This window comes from Accipiter gentilis, chromosome 7 (assembly GCF_929443795.1).
Source record: "Accipiter gentilis chromosome 7, bAccGen1.1, whole genome shotgun sequence".
NCBI lineage: Eukaryota > Metazoa > Chordata > Aves > Accipitriformes > Accipitridae > Astur > Astur gentilis.
This window is the reverse complement of record NC_064886.1, coordinates 9,037,527-9,052,604: the sequence shown is the minus strand read 5'-3', so window position 1 is coordinate 9,052,604 and position 15,078 is coordinate 9,037,527. Positions and strand designations below refer to the sequence as shown.

The following is a 15,078-nucleotide window of genomic DNA, read 5'->3' as shown; positions in this document are numbered from 1 at the left end:
CAGTGTTTCTCCAGAAGCACTGCATCACACCGTCAGCTGTCGGCAGCAAGAGATGTGGGATGTGGGTCCCAGCTAGCACATACAACTGTGGACAAGAGCACCTGAGAGGTGGAAAGTGGCCCAGACAAGACATCTTAGATGTTTGTTTTGGTTTCTTTTTGCCCCCTGAATAACTCCTGGAAGTAAAACCACCCCAGTGCCCCAATGGCCAAAGCCACAAATTCAGTTCACTCACCTACATGGGTGTTCTCCTTACCCTGCTGAAACCTAGCCCCATCCCTGCAGCACAATACCACCTTCCAAGATAAGCTACACCTTGGCTGTAGAGAGATCAGAGCAGGAAAGCAGCCTTCTGTCAGGGCAGGCAGGGAGCTGCAGGTCAGGACAAAATGACTCTGCTCCTGGAACTGCAAGGAATAATCTCATTACTTACGTGGCTTTAAGAACATTTGAGGAAAAAACCCCAAACAGATTAATTTAGGAATCTATGGCCCAGCCCCTTGCTCTGAATGGGTCTATGCCAGCATTGTCAAGGACCTCTGCCCCACACACTGCCAGGTCACCTGGAATTGTAGGATTGCCATTTTAACTGGAATAAACTTAAAAAAAAAAAAAAAAGTCTTGTTTTTTGGACAGCACTCACTTAAAACATTCACTGCAGTCTGCATCCTGCTTGGGTTTTTTTATTTGAGGGCTGGGGCGGAGTAGGACAACCATCACAAGACTCAGCTGTTTGAAAGGAGGCAGGGGACTCAGCTTTTCCCTCTGGGACTTAACATCTCCAGCCCTTGTGCAGGAACCGCACCGCTTCATGGAGTGAACTCCCTGGGAGCCACTCTCACAGCACACAGGGACGGACACAGCACCACAGAGCACGTTTTGCGGCAGCGTGTTTGCTAATTCAAAGGAGACAGTGTGCCAGCACCACATTTGTCAGCCAGATCTGTGTCAGCGCTTAAAACATCTCCCTCTCATATGGACTTGCTTGTGCTCAGCAGCACCGACGACTGTTGCAGCTACTTGCTTTTCTTGTAGGAGCTGCAGCCCGTGGGAGGGTGTCTGTGTCACGGTTACATTACCCATGTGCTCTGGCTTTGGAATGATGTTCCTTTTCCCCCATTTACTGCTGTTTTCCTTTTAATTAGAGGTGCATATAGATTCTGGAGCACTTTGCAGTATCGTTTTTTTACCTGCTGGTCTCAGGTTAGTGTCCTGAGGAGCCCCTGCAGATCATCAGCACAAAATAACTGATCAGTCAACATACCCTCCTCTTGGACAGCTGGTCGAGCTGCACAGGATATGGGTTGTGGTCTTCACCAAAAGCTCCCACCAGCCAGAATGACCCCAAGCAGTCACTGCCACTTTGGAGTGCCATAAGCTCTGATCAGCCCTCGTGTAAGATATGACTTAAATCTCGATGCCAAGTTATTTTTAGGGGGTTGTAGTTTGGCAGTCTCCAAACTCTGAGCAGCCTCAGAGTTGGACCTCTCACCTTATCCCAGGCTTGCATGAAATCATGTTTCCAAGGCATTCACTAGGGCACTTAGAAATGATTCAAACAGCTAACTGGTCTGCATTAAACCACAGCAAGGCAACAACCTCCTCATGATCATTGACGTGTTCCTCGCAGGGCTGTCAGGCACATACATACAGGCTTGTTCTCCAAGGACTACTCCTAGGGTGACAGGTGGGGCCTCATTTCATACAGAGACCAAAGTGTGCTCCAGGCAGTCTCCAGAACTTAATTTAATGCTGGCTCTCAAACTCAACTAATGTCTTCCTTAGAGCTGAGTGAGGAGAGGGGTGGTGACTGCTGAGGGCTTGTACAGCGTGAGGGTGGTGGAAGCACGGAGCTAGGAAGAGCAGGGAACAAGAGGGGTGAGCTCACCCGGGGCCTCGGCAAGGCAGCCAGGAGCTCCGCAGCTTCAGTTCTTGGCGTTCTGCTCATGGGCAAAGTGTCTCTGGGAAAGGCCTCGCTCAGGCAACTTTTCTAGAGGAGCATCTGCCTCTGGGTGTCTAATTTGGACAGGCTTGGAGGCTGCTTTTCAGGAGCACCCACAAGCAGGACTGAAGCTGGGGGCTTGAATCCTCTGCAAATCAGCTCAAAAGCGCCTCCAAGTGAGAAACACAAGATCAATAGGTCAGACCCCCAGCACATGCTGGTAGATGGTCTGGGACACTTCTGGCAGAAGTCCAAGAATAGGTGTTTGCCAGAACAACTTCTGTTTCCTAAGCAGCAACATTCCTACTACAAAAGACAAGTGACCATTTGTCATAGGATGGCTACAAACAAAAGGCAGAGGGCATCATTAGCACTCCCAGCCCTGGGTGAGTATTCAAAGGAGCATAAGAAGCAATTTTACATATAGCCAGTGCTCCTCTCTATTTTGATTCGTGCCTGAACGAATTTTTGAGCTTAAAGCAGGATTCATGGCTACATGTGAAAGATACGCCACTCTCCCAGAAATTACAGCATGGGAACTGATGAGTTGACAGCTTAGAATAAATGTAAATGATTTTTTAAAAATTCACACTACAGAATCTCACTTCCCCAGAAATGTTCTTAGCAGACTCTTCGTGCCGTATTGACTTAATTTCATTTTACACCAACCTGTCTAGTGGATGAAGGGAAGGCAATGGATGTGGGTTTTTTTTGCTTTTAACAAAGATTCTGATAGTCCAAGAGGAGTTGGACAGGAAGATCCTCATGGGTTCCTTCCAACTCAGGATATCCTATTTCTATGATTCAAATTTCTCATGCAGTGAAGACCCCAGAGGTCATGGTTGTGGGCTACACCCTGTCACCTATCATAATTAATGGTCACTTTTCACCATTGCTTTGTAACTAATTTTTTTTGTCCTTCAGCCAAGGCTGAAGAAACAGAGCTACATCCTCATGACTCAACACAGCTCGTCCCCTCCGGCCGCTTGGTAAGCTACAGTTCCCCCGCTGTAACGAATTAATGGACTCAGCCTGGTGTCATAATCCTCAGAAGGGAACTTGGTCTCAGTTGTCAACAGCCCCAGAAAGAGTATCGGTGTTCACAACGCAGCCCACGGCACTGCCACCAGTGCCCTGCTTCTTTGCAAGGACTGGGAGAGCTTAGGCAGGAGAAACCAGTGAAGCAGGGTCAGGAGCTGATCTTCTCACTCACCACCACCTCTCAGCGCAACTCCCTCCTCACAGAGCAGCAGCCTGGCAGACCCTTCTCCACGACACACGCTTAACAAGACATAAGCATTATTCAGACTAGGATTTAAGGCACAGCTTACACATGTTAATGTATGCTATGTTTGTCTGATGGTGTTGTCACTTGCTAAGCAGGTTGGGATAAAGCCTAGGCTGTCGAACAGCTTTTATTCTGCCCTGCAGTGACATCTCAAGACGCAAAAATTTGGGGCAAGATTTTATTATCAGTTTCAACTGTGACAGCTTTATAACTCTTTAGTCCTACTCGCAGAGGTTTGGGTTGAGGTTCCTTTACATTTAGTCTTCCCTCTGAATTTCTGGCCTTATTGTCCTCCAAAGATTGGTAGGTGAGTAAAAGGAGCAAAAACCGCAGCTTCTTTCCAATGCATCTTGTTTTTGAACTATTAATATTTTAACCCATTACTCTAGCTCAATTTCACCTGTTTTTATGGTAAGAAAATACAAAGAGGATGCAGCGTGAGCTCATAGAATTCTCCCCTCCTCTCAGCTTGCCTGTTAGTCAGCTACGGGACTGCAACAACACTACCAGAGATGAGCAAATATGTTAAGCCCAGAAGATTCAGCAACACAGGAAACTGCAGAAAATGAAAGACAGGCGAGCCCCCATGCTTTCTCATATAAATTCACGCATCTCACTATGGATGCCGTGGCTGTTTCCACCTTTTGGGGGTGGAGGGAGAAAGTTGTGGACAGGAAACGGTGTGGCATCTAACTCCTGACGGGCAGGACCCAACCTTTTTAACTTCCCTAGAAGCTCCCTACTAAACACCTGGCACCACATTCACCATTCTTGCAGTGCTGAAGCAAACTTGAGCAGCGTGTCCCAGCTGGTTATGAGCTTGGCAAGCCCAAGGTCCTTCAAAAGCACCAGGCAAATACCACCTCATTCCAGTAACTTGTTGGTATTTGTAAAATTGCCCTACAACTTTCCTAGTGATTTATTCACAACAGCATTAACTCCACTTCCAGCTTAAGAAAAGCTTGCATCTTTCCACTAGCGAACACCTCCTCGGCATGGAGGAAGGCACAAGTTTCAGCATGGCCTTCTCCTCCCAAGCTCCTTCCCCTGGAGCTGAGGCACAGTCTCCTGCTCTGGCAGGTGTGAAAGTTTTGCTTAGGTGAAAGGGGGAAGTTTTAGCTTTGTGAAGCTTAGGAGAGGTGTGCAGAGCCACGGACGCGGGTGTTTGAGGGTGCCTGGGGCTCAGGGTGCCAGTGACAGGGCAAGACTCCCTCAGAGCCCAGGCGGCTGGGGCACCAGGCACTGGGGACGCAGAGCGGCGGCAGCGCCGCGGGGTTCCCGACGCGCCCGCCGGCCCAGCCTGGATCTCTCCCACGCGGTGCCGCCACCGGGCTGCCTCCCACACCGGGAGAGCCAGCAGCAGGGCCCGTGCAGGCTCCCCTGAGGGACGCGGCGCTACTGCTGCCGCCACCCGCCCTCCCTCCACAACGCGTGACGCACCGACGCACGCACAGGCGCGCGCCGGCTGACGCCGCGGCCCCGCGTTTGAAGTTGGCGCGCGATTCGCGCCCCCGTCCCTCCCACCCCGCCCGCCGCTCCCAGCCTGCCCCGCGCGGCCGCTTCCCCGTGCGCCGTCCCTCCCTCCTCCCTCACCCCTCCCCGCTCCGGCCGGCGGCCGCGGCAGCCGCGCTGGCGCAGGCGCACTCCGCCCGCCCGCCGCCATTTTGTGTCCGAAGCGACTGTGGAGCGATTAAACCGCGAGCTGGTGCTGGGCGCTAGCGGCGGCCGCGGCGGGGCGTGCGGGGCGCGGCGGCTCCGCGGGGCCCGTGGGCGGCGCGGGGCGGCGGCGGGGCCCGGCGGCCGGAGCGAGCTCGGCGGGGTTGCGGGCGCAGGTAAGCGGTGGCGGGGGGTTTGCAGTCGCTTTCTCCGGCCTCTAGGTGTCACGATGGGGCTCCGGTTCGGCTGGGGCCCCGCAGCGGCCGCCGCCGGGGAAGCAGGGGGCTTTGTCTCCCTCTATCGTCCCCAGCGCGGCCGGCGCCTGCCTGCCACCGCCGCCATTCCCCACAGCGCGGCGCTGGGCTGCGGGCCCGGCCGGGCCTTTCCTTCCCGCCGTCCCCACCCGGCCGGGCCGCCGCCGAGCCGCCGGCCCCGACTCCATTTTCTTTCCTTTGTCTCCTCCGCCGCGCCACCGGGGCTGATTACCGCCCCCTCCCCGCCACGCGAGCTCGCCGGGCCGCCCCCCCCCCCCCTTTCCCTTCCCCTCCCGTCCCTTCCTCCTCCCCTCCCCCGCCTTCCCCGCCCCGCCGAGCCGGGCCGGGCCCGCTCCCCACCCGCCCCGGCGCCGCCGCCACTTCCCCCACCCCCCCCACCCCCCCCTCCCCTTCCCCCCGCCGTCTTCGCGCGAACCTCTGTGGGGCTCGCCCCGGTTCCCTCCGCCCGCTGCCCGTGGCCTCCCTCGGGTGTCCGGCCGGCTCCTGACCGCAGGGCGGTGGCGGCGGCGGCGGCTGCGTGTCCCGCTCCTGCCGGCCGCCGCCTCGCTGCGCTGGCGTGTGCTGCGGAGTGAGAGGCGCTGCGAGGCGCAGAGCGGGACTCGAGCTCCCTCTGCAAGGCAGGCTGAGCAGCGCCATGCAGCACCGGGACGCGGGCACGGCTGGGGGGCGCCCGCTCTCGCCGCGCTGCCCGGCCGCCAGCCTTCCCCCCCCCCCCCCCCCCCCCCCCCACCTCCGCTCCCCGCTCCGTTCCCGGAGAACGGCTGCCTCCCCCCCCCCCCCCCCCCCAACCCCCGCGTCGCGCCCAGGCCCGGGCCCCCCGTGGGGCTTCAAGGCCGCCGCGGCGTGGCCCGGAGCAGGCGGGGATAAGGGCGCAGCTGGGTTGCCACCGACCCTGCGACAAGTTGTGTCACTTGGTTTGACTTGGTCCGGGCTTCGGGGCGGCCGCCCTTCGCAGCCGGGCTCTTGCTTAGGGATGGAGCCCGACAGCCCATCACAAAACGCGGTTTTATTCCTCCTCTTGCATGGGTTTGTTCTGCGAGGGTGGGTGGGGGGGGTAGCACAAAACCCGATTCTTTTTGTGATGTAGAAGAGGAAATCGCACATGCTCTTTGTCCAGTCAGTTTGCTTTTTGTTCTCTACATCAACTTTAAATCTCTTCCGTAAATGTATTTATATGGTATCAGATTTGGCCTTGCCTTAGCTTTGTGAAATGACTTTGATACAGTCGTTTTGTCATGTTGTAGACATCCTTTTCTGTTCAGTGTAATCCTTAGGACTTGCCTGCTGGTGAGAATGAGCTTGCTTTCCTGTTTGTGACTTCCTATTTTTTACCCAGTCTTCTCCCCCCACCCTCCCCCAATAAATGCATGGCTGTTCCTCACCTCCTGCCAGTTATTGAATTCTGGTAATAAACTCCAGAGGTGGTATTAGAAGCATATGAAATACTGTTTACCACTTCCAGTATATGTGGTTTTTGTTTCGGTGCAAGAAGTGTGTAAATATTTTCTCAAGTTCTCCAGTTTATTCTGCTTCTGCAGAGCCTGTTGAATTTGCAGGAGTCCGTTGGGTATAAGAAATAGCTCCATATTGTATTCAAGCTGCTGTTCTTTCTTAAGCTTAAAATGTACCTAACATTTTACTTTAGTGCAGAAGGCATCATTAGAACTGAAGGAAGGAGCAGTTTTAGCATAAAGGCAAAGCAATGCTTTTTTTTTTTAGGTTGATAGATTTTTTACTTCCATTTTGCTTTTCTTCTGGATGTATAGGGCTAGTTCAATTTTAATGTCCTCTTTACTTATACTATACATGAGAGAGGTTATTGGGATGCACAGAATGGCTTAATACTGTTGAAACTTTGTGGGATATTTTTGAGCAGTAATGCCCAAGAAAAAGGTGTGAAACTTGAGTTCCTAGAGCCTCAAGTGGCCTTGCAACTGAAATAGTACAGCAAGTCTTGTTCAGTTTGGACAGAGCTTGGGAAGCCGTCACTACAGTGTTAAGTTTGCTGGCAACTCGTGGCTGCAGTGCTATTGAGGGAAAGAGCTATTTCAAGAACTGCTTTTCATATTAGCAGGCTGTATCTTGAATGTGAACTGTAGCTAATTTGCGTGTATCATTACCAGCTCTTGTGGCTGCAAGTTGATACCTGCCTGATGCGGTACCATTGTTGTTGTCTTGAAAATGCCAGAAGCTGACCTGTGTTATCCTTGTGTTTATTCAGCATTTACCTGAAAAATCCAATTATATGTGATTACTAACTTGCTTAGGAATTTCTACATAGAGCCTACTCCGGAACTTAATTTTTTTTCTTCTCCTTAGTACTTCATGTCCAAGAACTCCTGCTTTGCTAATGAAGATTTTTGGAAGTCAGGTGTGTGTTTATTATTAGACTTATCTGCTCTCTGAGAAGAGCCAGCCAGCTTATTCCTTGCCCTTATCCCTCACGCTTTGGCAGATTCTTCACCACTTATAACAGCAAGCTGTGTTGAGCTCTGACCTCTGGATAGCTCCTCCTGCTCTGTCTGAACAGATTTTTGTACCTTAGCTGTTTCAGATATATATATATATATAGACTATATTTGCATAAAACCTCCCTGATTCACCCATCCTGGCAGCTCTTGCTTCTCTTATCCCTTCTTTACGAGAGAGGGAATATCTGAGGGAGTAATAGAGCATTAGGATCACAAATGCTGCTTCCTCCTTTGCTTGTACATGCTCTAGAAATACATGTAATGAGGAACAGTCACCGCTGCTACCTGCACACCTGAAGGCACACACTGACTGAACTGCTAGTCTTCAGCTTCCACACTGAAGCTGAGAGAAACCAAAGCTTTGACTCTGGTTGTTGTGTTTGTGTTAACTTACTGAACTGTACTGATTTGTTTGCTTAACTTTAAACCTCTGTTCATCCATTTGGCTCTAGTTCAGATGCCCAGTTCAGTCTTTGTTGGACTAAACCTTGAGATTTCAATACAGTATCAAGCTCTACTGCTCTGCAATGCTACATGGTCTTAGAGATGCACACAGATCTAGGAAATTTTGGGCTTTTGTTCAAAGGTTATATTTATTTACTGCTGATAAGAATGGTTCAGAACATGGCTTTTGTTTTTTTCAGATTTTTTTTGCTGAAACTTAGAAAGAATCTTTGTCCTGTCCTGACTGTAACTGAAGATGCTGCTTTTTTTGTACTGAAGGATATTTGAATTTCATTTAAAACACCCTTTTCTGCTGCTCCTCCCACTTGTCTCCAATAATCCATCATTCTTCAGGAATTGATATATAGTTATTCTTGACATATTTAATATGAAAAGTAAATAGTAGCTGCTCAGCTGAGTGATCTCAGTATTTTCTGATTGACAAAAATAACCTTGAAGAGTAAACATGAGGTCGGTAGGGAGTTTTATGATTCAGGTAACTACACTGAACAACTTGGTTTTGGTGTCTAATATAAATTAAAGCTAAAGTAAAGTTTCCCTTATTTAGTATTATAAAAACTTGGAAACTATCAAGTCTTAATATCTTTCCAATGTGGTTCTTAGCAGGTGAAAGTACAGAAATAGTAGAGAGGCAGCTCTCGAGAATAATGCAGTTAACATACATTACTTAGGGGAGATCTGTTATAGAATGGATTCCTGAAGAATTATTCTTTAACTATCCCTACAGATGAAGTTGTGAGTCATAAGATGTTTACAGTTGCATTTCTTATGTAAAGGTTTGTATTTAGAGACACTTCACTTCCAGCCCTCCCACTTTTTGCTGTCAGCTACCTGAGGATTTCAGTGTGCTCTGTGGACTTGATGTTAAGTAGTGAGGCAGATAAGTTTAAAAGCATGTAAAAGCACAAGAAGGGCAGTGATCAGTTAGGATATGCTGACCAGGTAACACAGGGGAGGGCTACTGTACTGGTAGCAGTGCAGCAAGCTGTACTCCAGGGTATTTTCTTTATGCCCTGTAGTTCAGGTAGTATGCCCAAATACATACTGTTTTGTCAGTCAGCTATCAGCATGGTCTTATTTTTCTGCCATAGCAACAAACTCATGACATTTCTAAAGCTTCATGGCTTTCACTGTAAAGCTTCACTCAAATGTAAAGAGACTGTGAACTAAGTTCAGCTTTATGAAAATCTTATTTTACCTCTCTTCTTTTTTTCCCTAGAATCTAAAAATATCTGTTGACATCATTGAAATTGTCAAATTCTAAAAAAACAGCAGCCAAATCATAGATTGTTTGGAATGTGAAATATACCTTTGTCTTAATACGCATCACGATTAGAAGCTTGTATGTGTCTTAAACATCAGCAGGTAAAGTAGCTATCCGTAAAGTAGAGGAGAAAGTAGCTTGGTCCAATTATATAAAGAATATTACTCGCCTTAATTGGGATGTCAAAGTAATCCTTACTCCCTCTTTCAGGTATTTAGAATTAGGTTGCTGTTCTGAAAGCTTCTGAAATGCTTCTGTTGTGTTTTCTTTTTAAAAAAACCCCAAACAACAAAAACCCCCCAAAATGCCAAACGCAAGACAAAACATAAACCAAAAAAAAACCTGCCCAGACACCCCACCACCAAAGTATATTGGGAGGTGAGAGGGATGTTTGCTTTGGCCAGTGTATTTTTTTCCACTTTTAACACTGGAGTATCTCTAGCTATAGTATTGGAAGGAATATTATGTAGTTGATGCACTTTGGAACACTGGGGAAATTCTAGGAGGTCAGAGAAGTGCTGATGTATCAGTATTAAAAGGAGATGGAGTGGATGAACATGGCAGCTAGTAATGTGCTGTGCAGACACACCCGAGCTACCTTGCGTATTTGACTAGCACTGCATGATGTTAATACATACATAGTTTACATTATTACCAGCTGTCCCACTTACTCTTAGTGCAGAATTTAGTTAGGAGAGAAAAGTATGTAATTAATCCTAGTAAATAAGGCTTTAAGGAGAAAAGAGCATGTTAAATTTGTTGTTTGACTTGGTTAAAGGTATCTCTCTTGATTTTGAGGAATATAAAAATTAGTATGGAATATCAGTAAATGCCATTCAGTTCAGAATAGTTCAAGAATAGTCTGGGGGTGTACGAGACTGAATAGTTTCCATGGATGTTCAGCAAAAACTAGTAATTGCTTGTCATAATTTGTTTGCATTACTGATTTTGTTGGTGCAAAATGTCTGTTGATTTAAAACTGTGGGTCATGGAAAGGCAAATAGCACTTATGCAGCCATCATGATTGTCAGGTGAAGTAGATACATTCAGATATGTGTGCTAAGGCTGCTGTATGTAAAGCTATACACCTGGGAACAAGGCAATTCAGCTGAATTTAAATCAAGGCACATGGTAACCTAGAAAGGAGTGCCTGAACTGCATTTTGGAATCATAGTGGATAAACAGCTTAAACATGAGTTTCCAAGGTGATGCTGTGACAAGGTAATGTAGTTCTCAAATGCATTAATGGAATGCATAGAGATACATTCTTGCCTGTGTGGGGTGGGTTGAAGTAGTTATCAAAATACTATGTACGGTTCTGACATCAGCACTTAAAAAAGCAAACAAAAAAATTACTGTCTGCAAGGGGGATTAATCTCCAATTTGGTGGAGAGCTTAGCAGCGCAGTAAAGCATTAAGGGTTTACTGTGCAGCTTCTTGGCAAAACTGAGAGGTGACTTGATTAGAGTCCTCAGATACCTCCTTGGCAAGATAATACTGGCTAGTAGTGAGCTTTTTTAATCTTGCTGATAAACACAACAAGAATTTGTAGCCAGGTATGTTCCAATTAAAAGACTAAGTTTTTCACAGTGAAGGTGATTAACCATTGGATTATGATATGAAGAGCAGTCATGTATTTCTTAATGTCTTAATACCTTTGAATCAAGATTGTGGAAAAAAATCTGAAAATTGCTTCAGCCAGCTGCAAGGTACTGAACTTTTGTTTCATATACATTTAGAGAACTGTAATTCATAAGAGGTCAGACTTGGTGATCAAATGGTAGGTCATCATGCTAAAGAAAAAAGATGGGGAGCAGCTATTCTTCTCTTTCACCACCTTCCCTCTTTTTGAACAGAGATGGGTTTAGGACTTTTCCTTAGAAATCTAGAACATGATCAAGCCAGTATAATGTTCTGAACAGGAGAAAGTAAGCAGATATTGATATATATTGGAGGTGTGTCAAAATAGTGTCCCATATATTTAATCCAAACTCATGACTGAAAAATCCTAATCTGTGGTTATAGTACTAGTGAGCTCTTGGTAGGATACAAGTTACTACTTTGCTGGCAGGGCACACTGCTGGCTCCTGTTCAGCTTGCTGTCTACCAAGTAGTCCTAGGACCTTGTCAGCAATGCTGCTGTCCAGCCAGTCCCAAGTCTGTATCACTAAAGGAATTCTTCCTTCCCAGTTCATAGCATGGAAGATGCTCAGTGAGGGTGAAGCAGGGTGATTTTTACTGAATCCACTTCAGAAAATACAGCTTTGTAAAATTATTTATGTGTTATATAAAATTATTTATTGCATCATATTTTATATATTGCATTTATACATATTGTGTGAAATTATTTTGTATGCTAAAGTGGATGCTGAATAAAATACTGAATTAATCAGGATTGAAACTAGGGAGAGTAAACCTGTGGAAGAAGGAATAAACAAGACAATAATTTTGATCTATGATAATGCATCACGTGTGGAGACTTGACGCAAGTGTTTGATACTTTCCGAGCTCTCCAGGTTGTTAGAGTAGCCTCATGGTGGACTAAGCATCTCGAGGTGGAGATAGCTAAAAGCTAAAAGTTCTTTTTGTGTATTACATATGTTAAAGGTGGGAAGGGGGAAATGTAAGCTTGAGAATTATCTCAGCTAAAGAGCTAACTTGCATACAATCTATATGCTCTTCTGGATGGTAATTTCAACAGAAGCATCTGGTGCTTGAATTTTGCAATTCTGGTTTCTCCTGGCTGTTTGTAAGAAGGCAAATAGGGTAGCTCTGCTGCTACCACTTGTGTTCTTTGCAGAAATTCAGTCTGTGTCCAGTCTGATTGCTTTTCTGTGGTGTGGTTCCTAGCACTTGCACAAGGCCAACTCTTCAGGTAGATGCAGTGAGTTTTGTGGTGAGCCTGTACCTTGTAGGAGGAAGAAATGGGGAAAATGCACCACAACTGATGGAAAACCTGTTTTGGTAAGAGACTGTGGAGACACTGTAGGTGCAGAAAGGTATCAGCAGGTCCAAAGGCTAAGATTCCTAATCCCATGGCAGGGTGTTGGGATGAGGGTGGTAAACCACAGATATGACTGATTGCTCTCCCTACACAGCGTTTCCTCCTTGATCTTTTGCAGACAGACTGCTGGACTAAATGGACACTGATCTGTCCTTGCAGGGATTTTTTTTTTTGTAACGTTCATGTTGGAGAAGGGGATTTTTTTTTCCTTTTTTCCCCAACCTATTGATAAAAGCTGTACAAGTGAATTTACAGCTCTTGCTATGTTGGGAATAACACCAAAGTATTTAGGGAAGTAAAAGTCATGGCTTCCCTGGAAAATTAAGTTGGCTTGCATTGGGCTGTTGTGACCCCATCTCCTTCCACTTGTGTGCTAGATACTGCATCACCAGGCGATGACTTGGTCAGCTGAATTTGCTTCCTGTGTGTGTCCATCCGTTCCACCCCCTGCCAAAAAAAAAAAAAAAAAAGAGGTGGGGGGCAACTGGGTGTAAGTGGATGTGGAAGAACTGCAGCTCTGAGTTTGTTTTAAGCCTTTGTGGTACCATGTCCCAAAATATTTTGGGATAAGTAGAGGCTTTCTGAAGATGTAGCTGAGACCACAAGTAACAATGGCAGCATTTGGATATTTGTAAACATTTTTTGCTCTTTTGAAATAGAGCAGTAAACTTTGCTGTATGTTTAAAATCACTGTCAGGGGAATTGAATTCTCCCATTATTCAGTGATGAAAGAGACATCGTTGCTCTGGACTGGCTCCTGGAAGAGCTTTTCACTGCTGTAGAACCAGTAGTGATTTTTGGCCAATTACTTCAGCTTCTTGTGTAGTTTCTCTGTCTTTGTGTATTAGATTTGCAAAGCTGTTGCCTTGAAACCACCTCTAACATCCCGAGATTTAAAATGAAAGCAGGAAATGCTACTGAATTAAAAATGCCCCTGTTTTGGGTTGTATGTACTTGACATAAGTGTAACAATACTACCTTTTAAAACAGTAGCTTTCTCCTATGTGCTAAACTATTTGCAGTGGAGATGCAATATAAACTTTAGTTTTGCTTTCTCAGTATGTGCTGCAAAAGAGCCTTGTAGAGGCACTTCAGGAGTTTTCAGATTATAGGTTGGAAAAAAATAGAATTTTTTTGAAGGCTAGTAGTTTCAGTCAAAGCTTATCAGATTATTAAAACCTTTTTTCTTTTCTTTTCTTTTTGGAGGATTGAAGAAGTTAGTGTTATCCAGCATTCCTGCTGAGTATATAAGTTACTGCCATTTCTGATCTTTGAAGAGAGATTTATCGCTTCCTGTGGCAATACTGAATACTGAAAAGGTACTCATTGATTACTTGATCCTTGCCTACCTTCCATATTAATGCACTCCTCTCCTTCTTGCTCAGGAATGACTACTGTTGACTCCTACCTACTCTGAGCTACTAGAGCATTATATGAGCCCAGCGTAGTTTATACTTGGCTCCTGTAGTGTGTGTGGAAATAGTTTTGTCCTGTTGAAGCAGCTGCATCCTCTCCCTGTTCTATCAGTGTTTTGACCTACATGAAGAAGAATTTGGCAGCTTCCATGACAGTATGATGGAGCAGACTATCAAATATTCAGATGTCTGACTTGCCTGACATGACATCTGTAATGTTTTTGGAGACATCTGCTTCAAGCGGCTTGTGCAAACAAATCCTTAGGGATGTTTTTCCACCTCCACCAAATTCAAAGAGCATTGAGTGTTTGTCCTGCTCTGTTATCAGTCCAGTCCTCCCTGGTTAGAAGTACTTGATCTAGTCCAGTTGTTGGTCAGTATGATGTGTCACCATTTGCTCTTGTCCCAGAGCTGCCTCTTCAAACAGGCTGTCGCGTGCTGGGAGCCAGGGAGCCTTTTCAACCACCTTCTGGCACTCAAGATGTAACCTCTTGTTAAGATTATGGAGAAAAGAGCACACAGTAGTCCTTGTTTCTTCAAAGACATATTTTTATTAGTTTAGATTTACTCCCTGTGGGCCTGGGTTTTCTCCTGCAAATGAAAAAAAGTAGTGAGGTCCCTTGGTAGTACTGCTTCCACCTTTTCTATCTGAAGTTCATATAGGAGCATTGTCTTCTGACGTTGGTCTTTGTACAGCCCTTCTTTGACTTCATATCACATGTGGTTTTGTGTTTCCTAAACAATGATACACTAAGCCTGTGCTCTTCTAATGCTCTTCTCTTAAATACTAGGCGGCTTTGTATATTCGCTGCTCTGAGAGTGCAGGTTGCTAGTAGATTGCCAAGAATGACTGTACTTCTGCACATTAACAAAAGAGCTGGTCAGTATTTGAGATCTTGCAAAAGCGTTCCAGGTCCTGTAGAACTTATGTGGAAGCTAATGCTGAGACCCTTAAATCTCTCTGTCCGAAGAGCATTGTAGTTATAACTGTATAGATTGAAAAACCTTCACTGTTTTGTGTTTGAAGTTTAATTATATCCTTCATTTTATATATAGTGCAAAGAATGATAAAATAATTTGGGTTGGAAGGGACTTCTTGTGGTACCCTGGTTCAACCCTTGGCTCAATGCAGGGCCAGCTTTGAAGTTAGATGAGGTTGTTTAGGGCTATGTTTAGCAAATATTTTCAATAGCTGAAAGATCAGAGTTTCTACAACATCTCTGAGCAACCTGCTCTAATGTTTGACCACTATTCTTGCTGCAGCTTGCCTGTTGCATCTTGTCCTTTTACTGTGTACC

General features: G+C 46.2%; 1 protein-coding gene across 8 annotated transcripts in view; it reads left to right on the top strand.

Moving 5' to 3' along the window:
- Positions 1 to 4,953: 4,953 nt before the first annotated feature.
- Positions 4,954 to 15,078, top strand: part of CTCF (CCCTC-binding factor) — a 38,882-nt gene continuing 28,757 nt past the window's right edge. For 4 of the 8 annotated variants that reach the window (XM_049806852.1, XM_049806848.1, XM_049806844.1 and 1 more), the window contains exons 1-3: positions 6,225 to 7,532; positions 9,317 to 9,462; positions 13,572 to 13,684. The gene's annotated coding sequence lies outside the window, so the exon portion shown is untranslated. Of the gene's footprint in view, positions 5,063 to 6,224; positions 7,533 to 9,316; positions 9,463 to 13,571; positions 13,685 to 15,078 lie in introns of those variants that run through there. The other 4 variants (XM_049806845.1, XM_049806846.1, XM_049806850.1 and 1 more) reach the window with 4 other exon arrangements.